Source organism: Myotis myotis, unplaced genomic scaffold, assembly GCF_014108235.1.
Source record: "Myotis myotis isolate mMyoMyo1 unplaced genomic scaffold, mMyoMyo1.p scaffold_m19_p_14, whole genome shotgun sequence".
Lineage (NCBI taxonomy): Eukaryota > Metazoa > Chordata > Mammalia > Chiroptera > Vespertilionidae > Myotis > Myotis myotis.
The window spans coordinates 1,304,988-1,313,309 of NW_023416318.1; the positions used below are offsets into that span (position 1 = coordinate 1,304,988).

Below are 8,322 nucleotides of genomic sequence, written 5' to 3' on the forward strand. Positions count from 1 at the left end.
ATTGGATTCAGTTGATTTTGTGAGGATCCTGATTTCCAGGGTTTTCAAAACTTATTTATTTTAAATCCTTGCCTGAGGATATGCTTTTTTTGAGAGAGAGGGAGGGAGAGGGAAGGAGAAAAATATCAACCAGTTGCCTTCTGCATGAGCCCCTACTGGGGATCCAACTAGCAACCTGGTTATGTGCTCTGACCAGGAATTAAACCTACAACCTTTTGGTGCACAAGGTGACACTCCAAGCTACTGGCCACACTGGCCAGGGCTCCAAGTTTTTAAATATACCCAGTTTCCTGAATATGGGTGTATCTGTTGGTATTAGTAAAATCAGATTGGATTTAAGTTTTCTGTTACTTTTCCTAATTGGAGAATATGTTTAACAGCCTGTCCTATTAGTGGGTCTGGGCATCCTAAAATTTGGGAGGAACCCAAAAAGGATCTATCATAACATAAGTTCAACAGGACTTAATTTAAGCATTCCTTAGGTCAGTGGTTCTCAACCTTGGCTGCACATTAGAATCACCTGGGATATGGGGTGGGTCCACAATATTAGTAACAAAGAAACAGATTTCCGGAGGACGAGGCCCAGAAATCAGGATTTTAAAAAGATTCCCAGGTGATTTTAATGTGCAGCCAAGGTTGAGAACCACTGTCTTAGGTGCTGCTTTGATCCAGGTCAGGGCAATTAGTAGTAATTTAAGTCAGGTGTCACGGTTTCCTGGCAGTTTGGCCAGCATCCTTTTGAGCATTTTTTGTGAGGACTGTGGTCTCCGTGAAGATGTAAGGCGCACCTAATTTGGAGAGCTTGCACTGCTCTCTCTATTATGGCCACTGTGAAAGCTGGCCCATTGCCATTTTGAAAGGTCCTGGGGAGCCCAAACCTAGGTATTATTTTTTCAAGCAGTGCCTTTACAACTTCATTGCTCCTTTCCGTTCAGCATGGGACAAGCTTGAGATGAGCAGATCACGTGAGATCTGTATAATGTACAGTTTCCATCTTTCACAGACTGTGGCTCCTTTATCCCCTGTCCCCAGTTTGGAAACATTAAAAGTGATGCTCTGATTCTGAGCTCAAGAAGGTACAGGAAACAGCTGCAGGCACAGGTTGTTCAAATAAGAATGAAACAGGAGGGGAAATGAAGGAGAATCAGCGATGCCACGAGGGGCCATGTACACTGGCACCGCCCACCCCACCTCTTCTCCCCAGCTGCAGGCACTCACCCTGGCAGAGTCACCTCCTACTGCAGTTACAGTCACTGTTCCTCTCAACCCTCTGGCTCTGGACTCCTAGAGAAGATGGACTGAAAAGGCCTCCTCACAGCTGTCCCCCATCTCCCAGGATGCCTGGTTTTGTGCCGGGGCTAACATGCTGCAATTCAGACCCAATCGGCTAAAAAGAGGTTCTAGGTGGTGTGGCCTCCCTGCATCTGTCTCCCAGCTCACACCTTAGCAGTGCAGTATTCTGTTCCTAAACTTCCAGAACTGCCCCTAGATGTGACAGACCACTGGGCTGCTCCACCTTGCTGCTTCCACAGCAGGGCAAGTTCCTGGGTCAGCCCATTCCACTGCCAGTCAGCAGACTCCCAAAGCCATAGGGGCCTGTGCTTGGGCTGAGTGGGGGCCACTCCCCAAGAAGGGAACACAGCTTAGAAGCACCTAGTCTTGCCTGTGGGTGCAGAGTGCAAGCTCTCTCACCTCGACCTGCCCTCCCACCCCGCCACCCCACAGCTTCGGAGGAGAGAAGGGGAGCTAATAGGCTGCGGCTCAGAAACGAAGCTGAGGCCTCAGGAGTCTTCTTGATTTGATTGGGCTCTGACACCAGGGAATGCAGGACTGTGCACCTGAGTCAGTGATCTCAGAATCATCCTTGCAGACGAATGGATGGAGAACCAGTAAATTACTTAAGTTTTTCATCACACTGCAAGCAGTTCGTTTCCCTGTCGTTTCCACCTTCTTCCCACACCATGTGGCTAGGAAGCCCAACTTTTGGCTTCTGTTACTCAAAATACATACAGGTGGTTGATTCTACCTACATTTTTAAATCATAGCAGACTTTTCTTCTTTTTGGGGGGGCACCAATCCAATCAGGTCATCTTAGTTTTCAATACTCCTAGGGTATTTGGTCTATGTTAAAATTTTTGAAATCAGACCTGCTCATAGAACATCTCTTTATATCAATGAGACTCTTTGAAGGATGTTGCATATAATTTTTCCCCCTTATCATTTAGACAAAGGAAAGCAGTAGGAGTCTTACTAAAACAGCATACAAAATGTGCTTCATTTTTTTTTTTGGCTCAGATAAAGCTAGTCATTCTTCCCATATACCCCCAAGCATATATCTTTTACACCATTAGTCATAGATGGCTCCCAAGTCCTACAGCCAAACCTTTATCTCTCAGTCTTGCTTACCTTCTAGATAAGAGATCCTTGCTTCTATCCCAGATCACTTCCACTGGCAACATGAGCTCACTTGCTTGTCCTCAGCAAGGTCAGTCTGATGGGAACCTCACTGTTCTTCAGGGCACTGCAAGGTTTGGGTGCCATTCCTACTTCCCATCATGAGTTCTACCTTGGCTCTGGGTGCTCCAGAAAGTGCACTCCTTGGATAGAAGCAGGGTGGGGGCTGGAGGGGAGAAGCTTTTGTGTGTAAAGTAAATGATCCTATTGTGGGAACGCTGAACCCTAAGAAGCAAAGAATCTGTACTTAAAAAACAGTGCCCCGCTAAACCCACCATAGACTCCCAGCCTAAAGCAAGGCTGCCTTGGACAGGACAGGCAGTTTCCTACATGATCCATTTGTTATATTAATTTGTATAAGATCTTCATCTCTTTAAGTAAATAAATAGAGCTCTTTGTATCCAGTTCTGGAGGATGCACCCTAAGGGGCTCCCTAGGGCAGTGATGGTGAACCTATGACATGCGTGTTAGAGGTGACATGCGAACTCATTTTTTTGGTTGATTTTTCTTTGTTAAATGGTATTTAAATATATAAAATAAATATCAAAAATATAAGTCTTTGTTTTACTGTGGTTGCAAATATCAAAAAATTTCTATATGTGACATGGCGCCAGAGTTAAGTTAGGGTTTTCAAAATGCTGCCATGCTGAGCTCAAAAGGTTTGCCATCACTGCCCTAGGGGATTGAATTTGAGTTTCCCATAGCTGCACTTTTACATATAAGACAAGGCAAATGCAAATGTACACACAAAGAACAAAATCCACCTCCTGCAAGATAAAAATTAAGGGTGGTAGACACTATCCTATCCTATCTAATAATAGACAAACATGGTAATTGACCGTACCTTCACCACACCTCCCATTGGCTAATCAGCACAATATGCAAATTAGCAGCTAACAAAGATGGCGACTAATTTGTATACTGCAGGCAGGGTGGGACAGCGCAGCCGCCAGCGCCAGCCGCCATCCCGGGCAGCAGGCCAGCCCCAGAAGCCGGTGATCGGGGGGAGATGGGGGTCCCCTGCCCAGGCCTGAAGCCTGGGCCAGAGGCGTCAGGCCTGGGGGCGGGGGGGTGCCTAAGCTGGCGATTGGTGTGAACTCAGAGGAAACACCTTTTCTGACCGCTCATTGGCTTAGCTCCCTGTATGCCACTGGTAATATTCTTAGTAACTTGGGTAATAAGAATCCAAAAAGGTGATCTAGGGTTTTTCACCACACTCCTGGCGAAAAAAAACGAAGGTCTGCTGCTGAAGGGCTAAGAAATGTCATATCCTGCCCTAGCCTTGGCCTGCTGATGGCAGGGTCTGGGTTCAATCTGACCATGGGCATGTACCTAGGTTGCAGGCTCCTCCCTGGCTGGGGCCCAGGTCAGGGTTCATGCAGGAGGCAACCAATCAAAGTGTTCCTCTCACTTTGATGTTTCTCTCTGTCTTTCCCTTTTTCTTCCACATTCTATAAAAATCAATGGAAACATATCCTCAGGAGAGGATAAAAAAAATAATAAATGTCATATCCTATGAAAGACACATTTTGGAAATGCTTAAAGAAAGTTGTCATTTTTTCATGGTGAAGGGACTTGGAGTCCGTGTTGATGAAAAACCCTTGCTGGCTGCGGTGACTGGCAGTGGCTGTAGCAGCGGGGTGATGGGGCTGGTGCCTTCCCCTGATCAGCCCGGTCACCTCCCACAAAGGGAGGCCAGACTGTGGCTTAGGCCTTATCCCCAAGGGGAGCAGGGAGCGGGCCTAAGCCGTCACTAGGACATCCCCTGAGGGTTCCCAGTATGTGAGAGGGGGAGGCTGGGCTGAGGGACACTCCCCCCCCCCGTGCACGAATTTCGTGCACTGGGCCCCTAGTGATCTCATAACCTTTATCCCAGCGTTCCCTGACAGCCAGACAACCAGACCAGAGATTGTCACCGGAGGATATTTTGGCATTCCGGAGGCATTCCTCAACTCTCAAGTGATTCTTAGGTGGGTGCCTAAATCAGTGTCACACAACCAGCCTGAAACCAAGAGAGCACCAGAAATTAAAGTCTGCTTCTGATAACCCGATATCCAGACGAGGAATAGAAACACTAATTAAAGCACCACAGCGGCTGACCTACCCACCTCCCTTTGGAAGCATTGAACAAAGCGGGTTCAGGTGGCCACTCTGCTTCACTGTCGAGGCAGACCAAGCAGCCATCCCAGGGGTCGGTACCAAGCGGGAGTCTCCGATAGAACAGATCCTTCATCCAGTGGAGGCACGAGCAAGGAAGCCCTGGACGAGCTGCTGCTGCCAACTGCCTCACCAAGCATCCTTCCCATTACCAGTCTGAGAGGGCGTCCCTTTAAGAGAGTTCCACTGAGTTGCCTGATTTGTTACTGAACTCAAGGAAGGGCTTCACTGCTTGGGATGTTCTGCTCAAGGAAGAGAGGTGGTTTTTGAAAGGTAGTTTTATTTACTTAGCAAGTAAAAAAAGACAGGATTCACATCCAAAGCTCCGCCTTCCTGAAGGGAGGCTTAGCCATTGCTTATATACACTATTTGGTCAACTACACGTTGATGTCTGTGCCCTTGGCTACACTCATCCTGTTGAGTTCCTATCGAGCTCATCCTGTTTAAAGCTGCATCTGCGAAATACTGTGCTACATTTTAACATTTAGCAAGATAGTATTTAGTAAGAACTGTCTAGACCTTGAGACCCTTGTCCTAACATTTGTACTGTCAAATTAACTCAAAAAGAATCTGCAGGCTTTGGCTAGAAATAAATGACAAAGATTTATTCAAGGGACTGGGGTTTGCAAACCAGAAACACAACTAGGCAATACCCAGAATGTTCCAAGGGAGAAAGAAAAGCTAAGAATTGTTATAGTAAGGAGTACATTCTTTCCTTTCAATCCTAAATACAGGGAAGACCATATGTCTTAGTATTCTCCCTCCTGGAGGTTTGCACATCCTTGGAGCCCCTGCGTGGAAGAGGTTGACGAATCCAGTTTGTCTGTTTCTCCTTCCGTGATTGCAGCAGCCTGTCGAGACGAAAGTAATGCATTTCAGCAGCTCCAAGAGCAGAGTAGTCCTGGCTCCAGTGTCCCGAGGTCCTGATGCCTATCAGATGATGAACAGAGCCTAGCTCGGCCAGCATTCCCCTCCCTGTCCGCCCCCCACCCCCGCCACCCCCCGCCAAGAACCGTGCCAGGGGTGCTAACCGAGAATGGGCAGCACAGGAGGACTTGTGGCAGGGATCCTAACACTCAGGTGTTACTCTGATCAGAAAATGCCTTCCCTTGAACCGGAAAGAAAGCACCCTGACTGTGGGGTCCATGTGCCAGCCAAGCAAGGATTTGATCTCTACACGGATGAACCTGAGCAAGAGGACAGAAACGGCTGCCCAGGGAGAGATGGGATGGCATTTGAGGATGGGTATGAAGTAGACAACAGTAAACACTTAAGTCAGACCTTCACTTCCTGCTGGGTTTTAGCAGTTTCCCCTAGGCTAGTAGATTCAGTTCTCCATTCCCAGTCTGAAGATGCAGCAGATTTTGGTACAGATGTGATAAGTGCAACTGGAAATGCTGAAGAAACTCATCAGTGCCTTAGAAAAGCTGAAATAAGATACAGGCCCAAAGTGTACTTCATGAGGAAAAAGCCAGAAGGCCTGCAAATGATTCTGGTGGACAGGCTGATTGTGAGGCCAGAGAAGAATATAAGCTTTGAGCTGAGACTCTCTACCTGGCTGTCAACTTCCTGGGCAGGTTTCTTTTGTGCATGTTTGTTCTGAGAGGGAAAGTGCAGCTTGTAGGAACAGCAGCTATTCTGGCTTCGGAATGTGAAGAAATATCTAGCTGAAGTAGACGAGTTTGTGTAACTGATGATACACAAAACGAGAACTATTTTGTGGAACACCTTACTGCTCCTGAAAGTCCTGGCTTTTTTTTTTTTTTTTTAAATATATTTTTATTGATTTCAGAAAGGGAGAGGGAGAGAGATAAAACATCATTGTTGAGAAAGAATCATTGATTGGCTGCCGCCTGCACACCTCACACTGGGGACAGAGCCCACAAGAGGGCAGATGCCCTGACAGGGAATTGAACCCGACCTCCTGGTTCAAAGGTCAGTGCTCAACCACTGAGCCAATAGTGTTTGGTGCAACCACTATTTTTAAAGTGGATTTTAGAGAGAGAGAAAGGAGAGGGAGAGAGAAATATCTATCTGCTGCCTCCATTAGGCACCCTGATTGGGATCAAACCCATAGCTAGAGTATGTGCCCTGACGAGGAATCAAACCCTAGGCCTTTACGTTTACGGGACAACATTCCAACCAACGGACCCACACTAGCCTGGGATAAAGTCCTAGCTTTTGATCTAACAGTGCCAACTATCAATCAGTTTCTCCTTAAGGAGGCAAAGAGTGTGTGTCAAAACTGAGAACCTGGCCAAGTACGGAGCAGAACTGAGTCTACTTGAAGCTGAACCATGCTTCTTCCTCCTCCTCCTCCTCCTCCTTCTTCTTCTTCAATATATTTTTATTGGTTTCAGAGAGGAAGGGAGAGGGAGAGGGAGAGGGATAGAGAGATAGAAACATCAGTCTTGAGAGAGAATCATTGATCAGCTGCCTCCTGCACACTCCCTACTGGGGCTCAAGCCTGAAACCCAGGCATGTGCCCTTGACCAGAATAGAACCTGGGACCCTTCAGTCTATAGGCCAATGCTCTATCCACTGAGCCAAACCGGCTAGGGCCCATTCTTGAAATATATTCCTACTTGATAACTGCAGCAACGTATTGCCTGGCAAACTGTACTATGAACAGATGCTTCTGGCCAAACACTCTTGCAGCATTTATAGGTTGTTCATTAAGTGAAATTGTGCCTTGCCTGAGTGAGCTACATAAAGCAAGCCTTGATATACCCTATTGACTTCAGCAAGCAATTAGGAAGAAGTATACAGCTTCAAAGTACATGCATGTATCTCTTATGGAACCACCTACAGTTCTTCCTCTACCATAAATTTCAGAACTAAAGCACTTTCAGAACTTAACCTCCAGATCAACAGAATTGGTTCTAATTTTTTTAGGTTTCTGCAGGTTGGATCAACTAGTGTCACTACAATATAGATGACATTTTAAAAATGTATTTAGCTTCTCTTACATTTGGTAGTTTGTAAAATATTCTAACATTTAAAAAATGATTAACAACTTGCCTTATAACAAAACAAAAACAGTACATTATCCCCCCTCTCACCCCTCACCCAATCAATTCAGGGTTTTTATTGCATCTTTTTAAAAAAATATATATATTTTATTGACTTTTTTACAGAGGGGAAGGGAGAGGGACAGAGAGCCAGAAACATTGACGAGAGAGAAACATCGATCAGCCACCTCCCGCACGCCCCCCACTGGGGATGTGCCCGAAACCGAGGCACATGCCCTTGACCAGAATTGAACCCAGGACCCTTCAGTCCGCAGGCCGACGCTCTGTCCACTGAGCCAAACCAATCAGGGCTTTATTGCATCTTTAAAAATACAAAAAATAAGTCTGAGGAATCATGTGGCATCTTGCTGTTTCTGCAGCTGGACAACCTAGTTCTTATTCATCAGCCTGCTGAACTGTTCCCTTTACCATCTAACATTTTTCTGATATCCTTGTTTTAATTGTTGTGGCTTGCTGAATCAAAGCAGCTGAATTTGATACAAGTTCAATGTTTTCTTCAATAATTAACTCATCTTTCAGGGCTTGAGGTACTGAACAAGCAACACCCGACCCTATCCAAGCCCCATGGATGTATTTTTCACCCAAGAAATTTCAGATTTCAACAAGAAAACCATTCTCCTGAATAACAAAGCTGTTGGGGAAATGAGCATACATAGACCTCATATTGTAATGGAAGCCT

At 46.1% G+C, this 8,322-nt stretch overlaps 1 pseudogene; it reads left to right on the plus strand.

Annotated features, from left to right (window-relative positions):
* Positions 1 to 4,223: 4,223 nt before the first annotated feature.
* Positions 4,224 to 7,768, plus strand: LOC118668794 (annotated as a pseudogene).
* Positions 7,769 to 8,322: the final 554 nt, after the last annotated feature.